This window comes from Simochromis diagramma, unplaced genomic scaffold, assembly GCF_900408965.1.
Source record: "Simochromis diagramma unplaced genomic scaffold, fSimDia1.1 OVJJ01000518.1, whole genome shotgun sequence".
Classification (NCBI taxonomy): domain Eukaryota; kingdom Metazoa; phylum Chordata; class Actinopteri; order Cichliformes; family Cichlidae; genus Simochromis; species Simochromis diagramma.
This window is the reverse complement of record NW_024387336.1, coordinates 438,885-455,162: the sequence shown is the minus strand read 5'-3', so window position 1 is coordinate 455,162 and position 16,278 is coordinate 438,885.

Here is a 16,278-nt window from a genome sequence, read left to right as displayed (position 1 = left end):
GGGGAACTTTGGTAGCACAGAAACATGTGGCTATTCTTTGTGACCATATGGATCGATCCCTCATATTACCATTATTTCACCAAGTTAATACTCAAAAAAGCTGCAGCAATACACACAAATATAAAAAGTACTTGGTGACAACTTTGCTTTTAGCCTTTAACCCTCTGGGGTCCAGGGTATAATTGACTGTTTTTGACTACTTTTGATTTGTCCTCTATATTTCACCTTTAAAAACTGTTTATCTTGCCAATCTGTTATTTACTCATTTTGACATAATGTGTCAGCACAATTTATCTATATTCAGACAAAATTTAAAATACGAGTAGAAAGTGATATTTTTGACTGTAAAAACCACAACCATGTTTAAGGAATCATTTTCATAACTCGAAATGCAAATAGAAATTGTACATTTTTTAAAAATATGCACAAGTTTTGCAAACAACAAAGTTATATGGTACTATTTACCTAAAAATGCAGCCAAGGCTCAGATGTTTTTCATATAACCATTTAAAACTATTTACAGAACAATCAGGTGCTCTGCGTCAAATAAGAAGGCACACAAATTATTTATGCAACTCCAAAAAAATAGTTTGTGTCCACTATAACACAGATGAGAACAACACAGGGATAAACCTGCAGGTTTGACAGCAGGTGTGTCACTCAGCATTTACACTGCAATCTGCCTTTGGTGGCTTTTTTGCAGCAACTGTGACATTCACTAGTAGAACTGACACACAAAACAAAACAACGACTACACTACACACTAACTACACAAGACAACACACTAACTTGACTCCAAACATGGTAAACGTCACAAATCTCTCACGTATCAAAACTCGCTTTCTCTCTCTTTCGCTCACTCGCGCTCTCTCTCGTCGGTCACTCCTAAAACTTCCCTCTCTTCCCAAACGACCAAATTACACATGTTGCCATATCATTTTTTGATTGGTCGACATGGTACATTTTTCCACCAATAGGAAAGGAGTGTTTTTTCTTTTTTCACTCACAAGCAAAGCGTGTTTGCTAGCGCTCTCCTTGGAAAACGCCATTTTTACCGTTTCTTTCCGGAGTAAACGCCACTGTTTTATTCAGAAAAAAAACAAAAAACATCGGTTTTACGTGGCCTATCAACACAATTTAAAAACTGGTATATAGTTTGATGTCCGCACGTTCGACCCAAGTTGAAATGGAGACTCTGGGTCCGTCAACCCCAGAGGGTTAATCAGAAAGCCTTAAGTTGGCTAGTTATGTATCGAGCTAATGTTTAAAGCTTTCACTTGAGTAAATTAACTCATATTACTGCTAAGTAATGTTAGCTAAGTTCACAGAATATTCCATGATAGCGCTGCCATACTGCATCACACTCAGTGCATTTCAATCATTTCTCCAGCGAGTTTGGTAGCTAGCAAAATAATAATCATAATTTTAAAAAATAGCATGTGTAACGTACACGTACTGGAAAATTATTTACTAGGACTCACCTATCATGCGACTGGAGAGCGCAAACTCCGCCATTGTCATTTTCCATCAAACACTCATTTAAACAGCAACCTACAGGTATGTTAGCGCACTCATCCCCGACTGTCCGAGGGAGGGGCGGGGTCACATATTGAAACAGATGCAAGGCAGCCGAGATGGGGAAATTTTGCTTTTACATTTTGCGACTCATTTTATTTCTCTATCTGATAAGAAAACTTTTCAATCAGATAGTTATTTATTGTGAATGGAATACAGTGTTACATTTTCAAGCACTTTTAAGCACCACATCTGAAATTCAAGCACTTTTCAAACCTTGAAAAGACAACATTAAAATTCAAGTATTTTCAAGGATTTCAAGCACCCGTACGAACCCTGTAGAGTCTCTCTGGTAGTTCCACAGCAGTGCAAGAGCACCATCTACTGGCATAATGAAATATAACCATGGTCTGGCAACGCATAACAATGTCAAAATAATCACAATAATAAACCAAAAATAAGGGGGTAATTGGTTTTCTTACAAAAATAAAACATGTAGCCTTTTCCAACCTGCTACACATGCATCAGGACGTTTCATGGGTTATGTTTTGAAACAGGATCAGGATTTTGTGCTATTTTACCTTAAATTGTTATCCATCTGCTTGAGTGCAGTAACTGAAGCAGATATCTTGTAACTTGTTTAGCCATCCTGGAGACTGTGAAGTTCTTTACAACAAAATAAAACAAAACAAAAGACAAGGAAAAGTTAGTATGCAGCCACTTACAAAGCTTACAAAGACACAAAAAATATCACCTTCTGTGAATAAAAAAAATATTCCCTTCTGTTGAACATATCATATGTTCAACAGAAGGGAAAATCCACCATTCTTTGTACTATAAAATACTTTAAATGTAGACCTTAAAATAGCAATTTCAGTTTTCCAGGAGTTAGAGTTTGTAATTCAATGTATTTCAATTCAATTCAATTAAAATGTATTTATGTAGCAAATCAAAACAACAAGAGTGTTTTGATTTGAGTGTTTCCCATCCAATCACGGGCTTCCTGACCAGCCAAACCGCACACCTCAACAACAAAAACACTTCCTGTATACAGTCCTCATAAGACTTCACTGGTCACTCAGAAGCCAGGAAATCCTATATTTGGACAAATGCAGGGAAAAAAACGAGGTAGATTCAACACATACTTATAACTGGTTTGAAAGTGCAGGTGTGAACATTCAAATGTGCAAACATGTAAATATCAAAACATGTAACCATCAAATGGGTACATAACTAACTCTATAACCCTCCTAAACACCTCTTTGTGTATTAAATGACATAGAAATTTACTTCTACACTTTACACATGCATTGATTCATAAGGAAAGCATTTTCAATTTTGGAATTTTGCACACAGTGTGCCATCTCTGCTGTCACGTTTCACAATCAGTGAACATGTCAGCGGTAAAATGTTGATTCATACTGATCATAAACAACGCCTGTGCTCTTTTGTCTGAGGATACAGTGGCACGTTTAAGACATGAAAACTTTATCTAGGAACAAAAAAAAGAAAAGGCTTGGCTTGATAACACTTGGAATTTGATCGAATGATGGGTGCATGCAAGAAGCGGGCAACGCCAGACAGTCAGCCAGCGCCGTAGGCTGGGGAACACTCACTCGCGGGCTGAAGCATCAAAGACAGCGAGGACAGACTGGCGGCCAAGTCGGAGAATGCGGGCAACACGCCAGGGAACACAGCCTGCAGGCGCAGAAGCCTATACGCCAGACAGAGACTGGCTAAGGAGGCTGGAGAACACACATTCGCTGGCTGATGTAGCAGACACAGCGAGGCCCAACTGGCGTGTAGGCCGGCAATGCGGGAACACAGCCAGCAGCTGCAGTGCAGCCGCTGGAGAGGAGCTCTAAGCCAGGGACGCGACCCACAGGTCACCCCAGGGCCAAGCGGCCGCTGCTCGGGTACAGTCGGCACCGCAGGCTGGAACACAACACAACCGCTAGCTGGCTTATCAGACACAGCGAGGCCCGGCTAACATGCAACGGGCGAACCGCCTGAGTGTTCTCCGGCCTGGCGCTGGGTGAGCATCAGACACAGCGAGGTCCAGCTGGCACGTAAACTGGCAAAGCGCGGGCAATACGCCAGGGGAACACAGCCTGCAGCTGCAGCAGCTGCAGAAGCATCAGCAGCATCAGCTGCAGAAGCATCAGCAGCGGCGGCGTCTTAAGCTGCAGTCAGAGCCGAGAAGCCGCCCAACTCGAGCAATGACAGGAACCATGCTGGCCTTGTGAACTGCGCACTGCGGGGAACACGCCAGACAGAACAGGCTACACTAGGCTGGAGAACACTCTCTCACTGGCTGAGCATCAGACACAGCGAGGTCCAGCTGGCGCATAAACCGGCGAAGCGCGGGCAATACGCCAGGGCAACACAGCCTGCAGCTGCAGCAGCAGCAGCAGCTTAATCTGCGGTCACAGCTGCGAAGCCGCCCCACTCAAGCAACGATAGGAGTCCTGCTGGCCTTGTGAACCGCGCACTGCGGGCAACACGCCAGACAGAACAGGCTACACTAGGTTGGAGAATGCCACTCGCCGCAGCGAGGTGCAACTGGCGTAGAAGCTGGTGAACGCGGGCAAAACGCCAGGGCAACACAGCCTACCAAGCCACTCAAGCACAGCAGCTGGCTATGATATGTGGATGATGCCCCAGAAGGGAAGGCGGATTCGCCAGCTGGATAGGTCAAGTCACAACAGATCCCTGCCTGGCACTGGGCAGTGACACAGTGCCAGGGAGGGAGAGCCCGTCGCAGCAGCTCGGCCATTCAGTGGATGACTGACGTAGGATGAGGCCCAGCGCCTGTCCCAGGAGTAGAGCACCTGCACCATCCACGACAGGGGAGGTGCTAGTGGCTCAGGCCACTGAGGGCCCAAGTGAGGAGCAACCCAAGGTTCGTCACCAGAGTATAGCAGCCATTCTGCGCAGTCCGTAGACAGGGGGCCAGCAAGAGTGGGCCCGATGAGACACTGGACAGTCGGGAAGCGTCAGCTCACTGAGCGGGCACCTGCTGGCCATGTGACCCGCGACACAGGGGCAACACACTAGACAGAGAGCCAGCGCTGCGCTGCCGGGACTGTAGACCCGCACATTTGGGCAATGTACCAGACAGTGAGCCAGTGCCACAGGCCAGAGAACTGTCAACCGCTGGCCGAGCCGTCAGATGTAGCAAGGTCCGACTGGCGTAAGAACCAGCTAGGCGCGTGCAATAGTCCAGGAGACACAGCCTGCAGCAGTGCTGGCCACTAGGCTCACCCATATGGAAAAGATATATATAAATCTTATAAAGTTTGTATCTGTCTTGTGTGAAACTTGTATGAAAAGCATACAAGAGTGAAAACAGATATATGATTTACTCATGAAAGTGGCCACTTTCATGTGTAAATCATATAAGTTTTTACTATTTTTTTTTTTCATATGGGCAACTCAAAGGACGTCAGAAGGGAGGAGGGCAGCCGGAGGACAGCTGAGCCTAGGCTCCGAGTCCTCCCTGCCTCAACTGAACGCCAAGCGTCATACACATCAACCTCCTGACAATCAAACTTCCACTGGCCCAGGCCTCGGCCCAGATGGGAAGAAGGACAGTGAGAAAGGGCACTTAAAAAGAGAAAGAAAAAAAAATCTCCTGGATCACCTGTTGAGAGAAAAAGAAGAGAAAACAAGCAAAAAAACCCAAAACAGAGCAACATACTAAACACAACACCATCGCATTAATCTAGCTAAGTGTAAGCAGCAGTAAATACTAAATATTGAATGTTGCTGTGCAGCACGCAGGACCGACAGCGCACAATGTGCTTTGAAGTAGCAGCCAAGAAAGGTGTAGTTTATGTCTATGAACAGTGAACATCCGTGTGCACACCTGTGTGAATCAGCGTGCTTGTATTCAAAAGGTTTCCCCATGTAATGGTCTGCTAGAGTGTGTAGAGAGCCATAGCCCCGTCGCCCAGGGCATGAAGCAGGCATGGAGGAGATCCAGGCTCCAGACATCCAGAGGCCCCAGAGTGCGGGAGCCCAAGGAGGACCACCGGAGGGGCATCCGTGCCACCCTCCTGGGAAGAGCTGAGGAAAGCCCCAGATGAGGGGTCACCCAGTAGCCACGGAGCAGAAGCCAGAGGGGGCTGGACAGGCGTGCCCGCCAGCTGTGCCGGCAGCCAGCTGTGCCAGAATGAACCGAGCTGCAGGCCCAGAGGCCGGAGGCCCGAGGGCCCCCTATGCCCCGGAAGAGGCCTGACCGAGCAACAGGTGCCAGACCCCGCCAAGTAGCCACCGGGAGTGAGCTGGTACATACCTCAGCGCCCAGCCCTGGACACCAAGAACCACCAACGCACTGATGCCCCCTAAGGGAGTTCCCAGAGAGGTGGAGTCTAAGACCCGACCTGACATATAGACACAGACAAACAGGCACACACAGACACAAACATGCATTCCCACTTTCCCACCAAGGCAAGGGAGCCCAAGCCCATCCAGACTGGGGCCTACAGCAGCAGCACCGCCAAGCCCACAACCTCAGTGACACATCAACGAGGTCCGAAGCCCCCAAGGCCCAGCCAGAGGCCTAGCACGGAGGCGAAGCACCCCCGAACCCTAAGCCCCCACGCCTGCCCTGGATCCACCCAGGGGCAGCCAGTTTTCAGGCCAGTAACCTACGTCCGCCAGCACAGACCCTCCCCCAGCCCTGCTGCATGCAGCCACGAGGAGAACACCCTCTAAGAGCAACCAGGGCCACTAACCAGGTTATGACCACAACCCCCGGATTAAGCCCTCCAGGGATAACGTCCCTAGGGATTCTCCAGACGCCCTAAGCCTGTCCCAACCTCCATATCAACCACAATGGCGAAGGTGGGACCAAACCACGACCCCCCACCCCCGCTAGGTGATAGAGCCGATTAAAGGAGCCCAGAGGGATTGATCTAATGTGGTGGCAGAGGCTGTATCGAGACTAATGTGATCTATTAGATGGTTTCTATATTGGCTAGAATTAAGATTATTTTTATTTTTCCAGTTCATGAGGATCGTTTTCTTGGCAATGCATAGGGCAGTGAAAACCATGTGGACTGTATTAGTTTCTGTAGTGACATCATCCAATTTGCCCAACAAGCACCCTAAAGGGGAGGTTGGAATTTTACATTTCAGACACTTTGATAAGTCTTCACATATCCCACGCCAAAACTTCTGCACTGGTGGACAGAACCAAAGAGCGTGGATGTAATTGTCTGGTGTATTGCCTTGACAGTGTGAGCAGTTGTTGGAAGATGTAAAGCCCATCTGGAACATCCGATGACCTGTATAGTGCACTCTATGTAGTATTTTGTATTGCATTAATTGCAGACTTGGATTTCTAATCAATTTAAAGGTTTTTAAGCATATCTGAGACCAGAAGTTTTGGTCTAAGCTGACTGATAAATCTGCTTCCCACTTTGCAATAGGAAGTGATATTAATTCATCTGTTTCAGAAAGTGTTCTGTATATTTTAGACAATAATTTGGGGGATTTAAGAGTAAGAAAATGTACCACACTTGGTGGTGTTTGTAGTTCAACTTGACCCGGTTTAAATTTCTTTTTTTACTATGGATTTAATTTGTTGATATTCTAAAAATCTTTTGTTGTTGATCCCATATTGTATAACTAGTCTGTCAAATGGAATAAAGTCTGTTCCTTCTAATATATGTTCTAAGTATTTAATTCCTTTACAATTCCATTCTGGAAAATTAATCATATTATTGTTTTGTAATATGTCAGGGTTATTCCAGATAGGTGTACGTTTGCATGGGATTAATGAAGACTCCGTTATCTTTAGAAACTCCCACCATGCTGTCAGAGAAGAGCTGATGTTGATGCTTTTGAAGCATTCATGTCTTTTGATGTTTGAGCTGATCAATGTTAGGTCTCTAGATTATTGCATAGTGCCTGTTAAACATCTAGCCAGGGCTCATCTAAGAAGGTATGTTTTAACCATCCTGAGATGAACTGAAGCCTGTTGGCTAAGAAGTATTGTTGAAAATTAGGCAGATCTAATCCTCCTTTATCCTTGGTTCTTTGTAGCGTTTTTAAGCTGATACGCGGGGATTTATCTTTCCAACGGAATTTAGAAATATACGAATCCAGAGATCTGAACCAATCTTGTGATGCTTTGTTCGGGATCATTGAAAATAAGTAATTTACTTTTGGCAAGATCATCATTTTTATAGTGGCGACCCTTCCCATGAGTGATATGGGTAGAGATTTCCATCTAGTCAGATCACCTTCTACTTTCTTTAGAAGTAGGATGTGATTTAATTTAGTTAAGTCTGAAAGCTTAGGAGAGACATTAATACTTAAATATTTAATATTTCCAGATTGTAGTGGGGCAGAAGAGGAATTATGGAAGGAGCAGTTAATTGGAAGAACTGTAGATTTTGACCAGTTAATTGAATAATCTGAAACTCTTGAAAACCAGTTTATTAGAGTAATTACCTCAGAAAGGTTGGTTTGTGAGTTTTGGAGAAAAAGCAACACATAATCCGCATAGAGACTGATTTTAAGTTCTACGTTCTTACACTTTATGCCCTTAATTATTGTAGCCTGTCTAAATGCTGCTGCTAGTGGTTCGATAAAAATTACAAAAAGTGAAGGGGAGAGTGGGCATCCCTGTCTGGTGCCCCTCAGGAGACAGAAGCTGGAGGATGTCTGGTCATTTGTTCTGATATGAGCTGTTGGGGAGTTATATAATATTCTTAGCCAGTTTATGAAAGAGTTTCCAAAACCAAATTTGTGTAAAGTTACAAATAAAAATTTCCAGTTAACTCTGTCAAACGCTTTTTCTGCATCTAGAGATAATATTGTGGTATCAAAAGTTTTTACTGTATGAGTAGTCTATTAAATTAAGTAATCTACATGTGTTTGCTGATGAGTGCCTGCCTTTTATGAAACCTGTTTGGTCAGGATGAATTAAAAGGGGGGTTATCTTCACTAATCTTTTTGAGGGAGCTTTGCAGATTATTTTGAGGTCTACATTTATAAGGGCTATTGGACGATAGCTTGAGGGAAATAAAGGGTCTTTGTCTGGTTTTAGCAGGAGACTAACGTTGGCAGAATTCACATTTGGTGGTAGTCTGCCATTTTCCTTGATTTCCTGCAACACTATGTGGAATACTGGTGCCAAAATTGTCCAGAATTCTTTGTAGAATTCTGCAGGAAAGCCGTCTGGACCTGGAGCCTTATTATTTTGCATACTTATCAGCGCTTCCTGGAGTTCACCTGGTGTCAGTGGCGAATCCAGTGCCATCGCTTGACTGTCTAGTAATTTTGGAAGAGTTACATTGTCAAGAAACTGATCAATTGAATTTTAGACTGGTTTATTTGTGGTGAATATAAAGTTTCATAGAAATCCCTAAAAATGTTGTTTATTCTTCCAGGGTCATATATTGTGTTCCCAGATAAATCTTTAACAGCACATATAGTTGTTTTTTCTTTATTTTGAACTGGTTAGCTAGAAATCGACCGGACATGTTACATGTTAAAATTCTGCAAGCGAAGTCTTTGTACTAGGAATTGTGTTTTTTTAATTAATAATTTCATTTAATTCTAGTTGCGTATTTTGTTCATTATTTCTTGATCTTGGTCGGACGCGAAGGCTTCTTCTAAGGATTTGATGGTTTTTCTAGTTCCTGAATATTTTTGTTTTCTTCTTTCTTTTTGTGTGATGAGAAAGAAATTTTACCTCTCATCACAGCTTTCCCTGCTTCCCATAGAACAGAAGCTGATGTGCAGCCATCATCCTCATGTAGCCTGAGAGGCACAGGATTGGGGCGGGCTCTCCATCTTGAACATATGTTCATACAAGGCAGCTCGTTTACCATAAATTGTATGGGTGTACATTTATTTCTGCATATTTAGCAAAAATGTGCCATTTCTTCATTCAGTGAGGTGATAGTTAAGCTTCAGCAGCAGTTTGCTCTCAAGGTTCTTTCTGTGAAGCTGTAACTGTTTAGCAGTGAACAGGAGTCCTGCATGACTGAGAAGTCCTTCACAAGCTCCAGATGCATGAAGAGCTGTATTGATTTGGATCAACAGCTTCTTGATGTGAGGAAAGCCATGCAATATATCCACACCTCCAGTGAATGGACATGAAAGGTACCTCTCCAGTTCCATTGCTTCTGGCTTTCCTGACCTCATGGATCCATCATCTTTGTCGGTTAGGCTGCTGTTTGTGCTGGCCTCATCCAGCTCTGCGTCTAGGTGACGTCTGATGAAGTTGAGACCTGTGGAAAGATGTATGGTTTTCAAAAGAATTAGGTCTGGTCATTATAGTGCTGTATACACTGCCAAGCTGCAGATGTTTGTTTGGAGCTAGCCTCCAAAAGCTGGCAATACACTGTGCGATTTTTGGCCCATTTTGAGACGATTTTTCAGTCGCACAATCGTTTTGGGGATCGGCCCGAGTTTTGCCTTAATCGTTTGTGCATTGTGTAGTATACATGAGGTAACGAGCAGTTAACACCTCACGACCAGCTCCCAATCATCAATCGTATGGTCGCAAGATAATCAAACCTGTTTGAAATCCTGTCGCCCCTCAACGCAGCCTCTCACACTGCGCACGCACAAACACAGAAATGAAAGTGAAAAGGTGGAGCAGCACGGCAGTGCAGCGTGTGATCCGGACACGGGCAAGCTCATCCGAGTACGTAAGCGTAGAGCTGCCACCCAGGCAAAAGAAAAATACAGCTATATCACGTTATAACATGAAAAGTTTATTGTTCTAACAATATACTTTTCATGTTCGTGCAATATACCTTTCACGTTTGAACAATATAATATTTATACTGTACGAACGTGATAATTATGTATATTGTAATAATGTGATATTATATCGTTCAAACATGAAAGGTATATTGTACTAACATGATAGTATATTGTACAAACGTTAAAAGTATATTGTTAGAACAATATATTTTTCACGTTATAACGTGATATAGCTCTATTGTTCTTTTGCCTGGGTGGCAGCTCTACGCTTACGTACTACGCTTACGTATCCGAGGCTTTTCAATGTGGCCTCACAAAATTATCACGACTACAACAACCGTGAAAAGAGTTGGCTGGACATTGCTGCTCAATCACAGCTGCCTGGTCAATGTTTTTCATCAGTAATTTAGCAAAGTTGATGGTGGTGGTGTGTGTGCGTCTGTAACGGTGTGTTCACACCGAATGCGATGGACGCGAATAGAGCGTCAGGTTTACATGTAAAGTCAATGGAAAGGCGCGATGACACGCGATTGCGGGTCCCGCGAAAATTCGGAAGCAGATTTGCGTCGCGAAGACGCCAAAACGCGTGAAACGCACGTCAGTGTAGTGCGTCTGACGCGCGAATAAAACCATGCGCGTCAGTTTTTGTGTTGCATTTTGTGCATACGCGCGTTTCGCGTCTACCGCTCGAGTTGGAAAAATCTGAACTCCAGCGTCAAATCGCGCCGCGACAACCAATCAGGAGCCTGGTGACGTGGCTGTTACCTAGGTCAAAGGGGCAGATCCAGCCAAAGCCTTTCATACTTCAATGGAGGGGAAGGCTAATCAATGCCGTAGCAAACAACTCGGAGCTGTACGACACCAGCTGCTTTCTGTACCAAGACAGGAATAAAAAGGACCGAGCTTGAAGGAAGATATGTGAAGAGATCGGGCAACCTGGTAAGTTCATTCATTTCTCTTTTGAAAGTTTTCACTGACCCGGGGAAGCCGCACAAAAGCTAGCAAGCCACCGCTATTTTCCCACTGACGTACAAATACCGTTATGCTTTTATGCATGTTGTCATATAGGAATATATTTTATTGTTTATTAATAATCAGCACACAGTGGTCCGGCTGTTCATCCGTCACTGCTTTGCTTTTTCGCTGATTTTTTATTGCACAGTACAGCATTGCATTCTGCAGCCTGATTGACAAATCTGCTCCCGTGTCTCCTGCGCTTGCCAAATTTATCACGTTTGGTTTTGATAACCATCACGTTCAATAGAAAAAACAGCACAAAAACACCCATAACTATGAGCCTCATTCGGAAATAGACACCTGCACTACGAGGGAAAAAGGCGCACGAAAGTGGCGGGCAGATGAAGACAAACCGTGGCATAATAATACTTTTACGTTTTGCAATCTACAAAGGTTTGCACTTTGAGAATCAATTGTGAGAACTGTGACCAATGTTCATGTGTGTGGGGAAAACAGTGTATAAAGTGCGTGACCAGGGGCTAGTTATTCTGAGAACCCCTGCTGCAATAAATGAGGGACCACTGTCTACTCTATGATTATTATATTCAACCTGTTAACATTTAATACTGTATTGATAGAACCAACTGATTCTGCAGCAGAGCATCCCCAGTCCCTGAGCTCCTGCTGCTGCACCCACAGATATGTACAGCAAGCACTGATACCTTTTTAGTCGGTGGGATTGCCTTGTGATCACCTTTACTAAATATCTACAACCAATCTGATTATATCCTGTTTTTGTTTTTTTCCAGTGTTGAAATTAAAATCTAGTAGCAGTCTTCTCATTTCTTTGTGTTTTGTGCTGTTTTACAGGCCCACAGGGGAGGACGGCTCCGAGGCAGATGAGGGACGGGTCCCAGGACGGTCCATCGGCGGTGGAGCTGGCCATCCTGGTGTCCCTGAAGAGGCCACACCAGTCTCCAATGGAGCATTTCCTCCTCAGCCTTGTTCCTGCTCTGGAGAGTAGCTGGTCCTTTTTATTCCTGTCTCTCTGTAAATTCTTATATTTTATATATTTATGTTTAATGTTTTTCTGTTTGAGAATTTTAATATTATTTCAAATAAATTTTTATAATGACTAATGTCTCAGTTCTACTACACAGCAAATGTTGGCACACGACTTGACACATGTAGAATTTATTTCATATTATACTAATGACAAAATATACTAATACAGTGGGATGCAAAAGTTTGGGCAACCTTGTTAATAGACATCATTTTCCTGTATAAATCCTTGGTTGTTACAATAAAAAATGTCAGTTAAATATCATACAGGAGAGACACAGTGATATTTGAGAAGTGAAAAGAAGTTTACTGGATTTACAGAAAGTGTGCAATAATTGTTTAAACAAAATCAAGCAGGTGCATAAATTTGAAGTCGTCCACTAGACAGTCCCAGATGGCCGTCGCTGCCTGGGGGGTGATCTGGCTCACCGTGGACACACCGACTCCGTAACTGAATGCTTGGTCGTGAAGGAGTCCCCGGTGACAAGGAACCTAGACAAAATTGTTCAAAATCAGTATTATGTGTACTGCAGTTACAAAATACATTATTCAAATTCCAAAATACTTTTGTGATGTCAGATTTAAATCACAAAACTTAAATCTTACATAAAACATTTTGTAATTATAAGGATAATTACAAAATGTATATTAGATAATATCTAAAACAGATGTGTTTTGTTTTAACTTTAACATATAATTTGATTGGTAGCAACTTTTGCCACTACAGTGTGCCAATCACTCATAATTCCTAAACATGTCAATCAGGTAGGAATGAAGTAAGACATTAATATAAATAAAGAGTTGTATGTTGACATGTAGCCCTTTCCTTGCTTAAATCATTAATATTTTTGAAAAATTAATCTGTGATAAGACCTAGCTTATCAAGATAGAACCATGTAACTAAAGATGAACCAAACTGTTCAGTTTTATCTAACTCTGTTTTAATAAAGGCTGGTGACCCCTGCTATAGAGTCTGACAGCTGCAGGGATTATATACAAATATTCAACTATCCCAGAATTAAACCAGTTCTAAATAAAAAGGAGTGAGTATCACTACAAAGGTTAACTCAGTGGTCCTAATGCTACAGTTTGATATCAGCAAACACCGAGCGCATACATTGATGTGACACCACAGCCATGCTATCATTGCAAACACTGATAACAGCATAAATCGAATTAAATCGGGACTTGATGAGACCTTCTGAGTATCACTAGAAATATTATAAACAGTCTCCATACCACAGTTTGCTTTCAGTAAACACCGACAGCATTCACTGTTAGCATAGCACATCCATGTTAGCAGTGTATAACTGGATGGTTTAGCATATTAGCACAGGTATCAATAAAGGACTACCGTATTAAATACTTTTACTAACCTCAGGCAGATGGACAGGCGCTCTGCAGGTGGGATTGAGCGCCTGTAGTTGGTGTCTAGGCGGGCGATGCTGGGACCGATGAGGGAAAGCAGGTCCTCAAACTGGCCGACGGTGATAGCGCTGGAATCGGCCGTCATCCAGGTGCAGCTCCTGGAGCAAATGGTGGAACTCACCAAACTGCTCATGCCTCTGGAGGACCTGATGGACCCAGGTACGGCGAGGACGTCTTTTACGCCGCTGCTCTGCTCTCTACAGTACATAGAGAAGGGAGACTCTCTCTTCAAGCGCTAGCTCGACAGCTGCCATCTTGCAAAGATACCGGTCTGGCACAACTTCCTCCCACATTCCTCCCACATTTCCGGTTCACGCGCGTCAAAATATCATATTTCGACGCGCGATGGATTTTTCTTGGACACGCGTTGAGACGCGAATGTGCACGCGTCAAATTAGGGGCGTTTGGGGTGTTTTATTCGTGTCCATCGCGTTCGGTGTGAACACACCGTAAGACAGAGAGAGGGAGAGCGAGAGACAGATTTTGTATGATAAGCTTCATGTTATGGACGCACAGTTTGAGCACTCAGGTCGCATCAGTGCATCAGGCCGTATAGTGTGAGACCCTGCATCGTGACCTATGAACTTCTAACCCTTGCGATTCAATTGTACAGTTTGAGCAGGAGCTGAATAACGCGACTCAAAATAATCACACAGTGTTTGCCCAGCTTAATGCAGACTGTTTAAACTAAACAAGCTGCTGTTTCACATGATAAACCCTGTCACCCGCAGTATTGCCTTCTGTTTTAGCAGTTAAAGCAGTAGAGACGAGCTGTTTGCATGCGCGTGGAACTCTAGCTTGTTTAACCAGGCTAGCTGTTAGCTTATAGCTCACGCTAGCTAACCAGCGAGCAGTTAAAAGGACAGCTGAAGCTGCACAAAACACCCACAAACTTATCTCACTACAACGTAACGCCGAAAATATGACTCGCAGCTCGAGCTAGACACAGCTGCTGTAACATAAGACTGACATCCAGCTAACCACAGCTAAAAAGATATTTAGAGAAAACTTACCGTTTCCTCAGGTTACATGAGTTGAGTTGTTTCACGCTGAAAAGTTGGTTTGTTTTGGCTCTCATTGAAGACACCGACACTGAAGACATAGCTGTTCTTTTGTACTGCTTTTAAGAGAAACATTCTTAGTATATGAGTCCGAGGGTGTTCATCCTCTTCAGCTGTAGCGTAGACAATTGGCTCTGCCATGTTTTCATGTGTTTCTTCTTTCCGTGTGTGCGCTACTTTGAAACGCTTGGGCCGCTCTGCCCGCCACAGTTTCAAACTGGTCATGTGACTGCATGACCACATCTGATTGGTAAAAAAGTTACTGGAAACTCCACTGGCGGCATGTTATCTAATGTGTTAAACTAATTATTTTTTTAAAAAAGTAACGAGTCGAATTTTGCAAATGTAGCGGAGTAAAAGTACAGTTTCTTCTTCACAAATCTACTCAAGTAAAAGTAAAAAGTATCGTGCAAGAAAGTTACTTTAAAAGTACTTTAAAAAAAAAAAAAAACTTACTCAAGTAAATGTAACTCGTTACTACCCACCTCTGGGCCTCAGGAAGGGCTAATTCCCACACCCGGCATGCTCCAATCAAGAGTTGAAGGGACCCATCTCGCCCGACACTGCGCCCGGGGATCAGCAGGGGGCAGCCCAGGGACAGGTGGGCAACACCGGAGGAGAGGATGGAAGCTTCTTCGACATCCGCCACCTGATTGTCAACCCCCACCAGCCCAGGTCTCACAGGGGCGGAGCCATGGGAGTTACTTGCTGTGCAGCAGCAAATCAGAACAGGTGTAGGATGGGACCCCGCCCATGGCCTGCCTAACTGGTGTCATAGCAGTGGCAGGAGAAGAAGGCAAGAGCATCGGGCTAGACCCTTCTCGAAGCAGGGGAAGGGGGAGGGGCGGGCCATTTAATGCTTTCAGAAATCAAGCACGATCTGGCTAGTTCGTGTTGGCAACAAACCAGTGCATGAAAGCGTCAGCTACTTTAGCCAGCACAGCATGTTCTAGGCTTCTTTCATGTAGTTATTTATTTTTCCTTTTTCGCCCAGGCACAGCCACACTGCTCGTGCCTATCGTAAAAAGGCAAAAATGCAGACGTGTGGGCTGCCATACTTCTGCTACCAAGCAAGGGGGCGGGGCCGCACGCTAACCAGGAAGTGCTAACAGGTAGCCGGCACTAGCCGCAACCTGAATTCCCCCTTCACTGTTTTTAAGCTCCCGCTTCACAGTGCTAACAGGTAAAAGCATATGCTTGGAACTCTGACACATGTCCCCAATGTAGCCGAGCTGAGTCCTGCTGGTCGCGTTAACCCGCGAGCTGCGGGCGACACGCCAGACAGGCTAACCGGTTGGAATGCTACGAGCCGGCTAACGATTAGCCGGCACGAACCGTAGCGTGTTTATTATGTTTATTCCCCACCGTGTTAAGCCGACAGCGAACGCTTGGAACCTTGAAGCCGTATCCCCGCTGTGTGAACACACATAGCAGCCGAGCTGCACAGTGCCCAGGCGACAGCGTATGCCTAACGCCGAAGCCGTGTCCCTGCCGTGTTTCCTCACTGTAGCCGAGCTACTCGCTT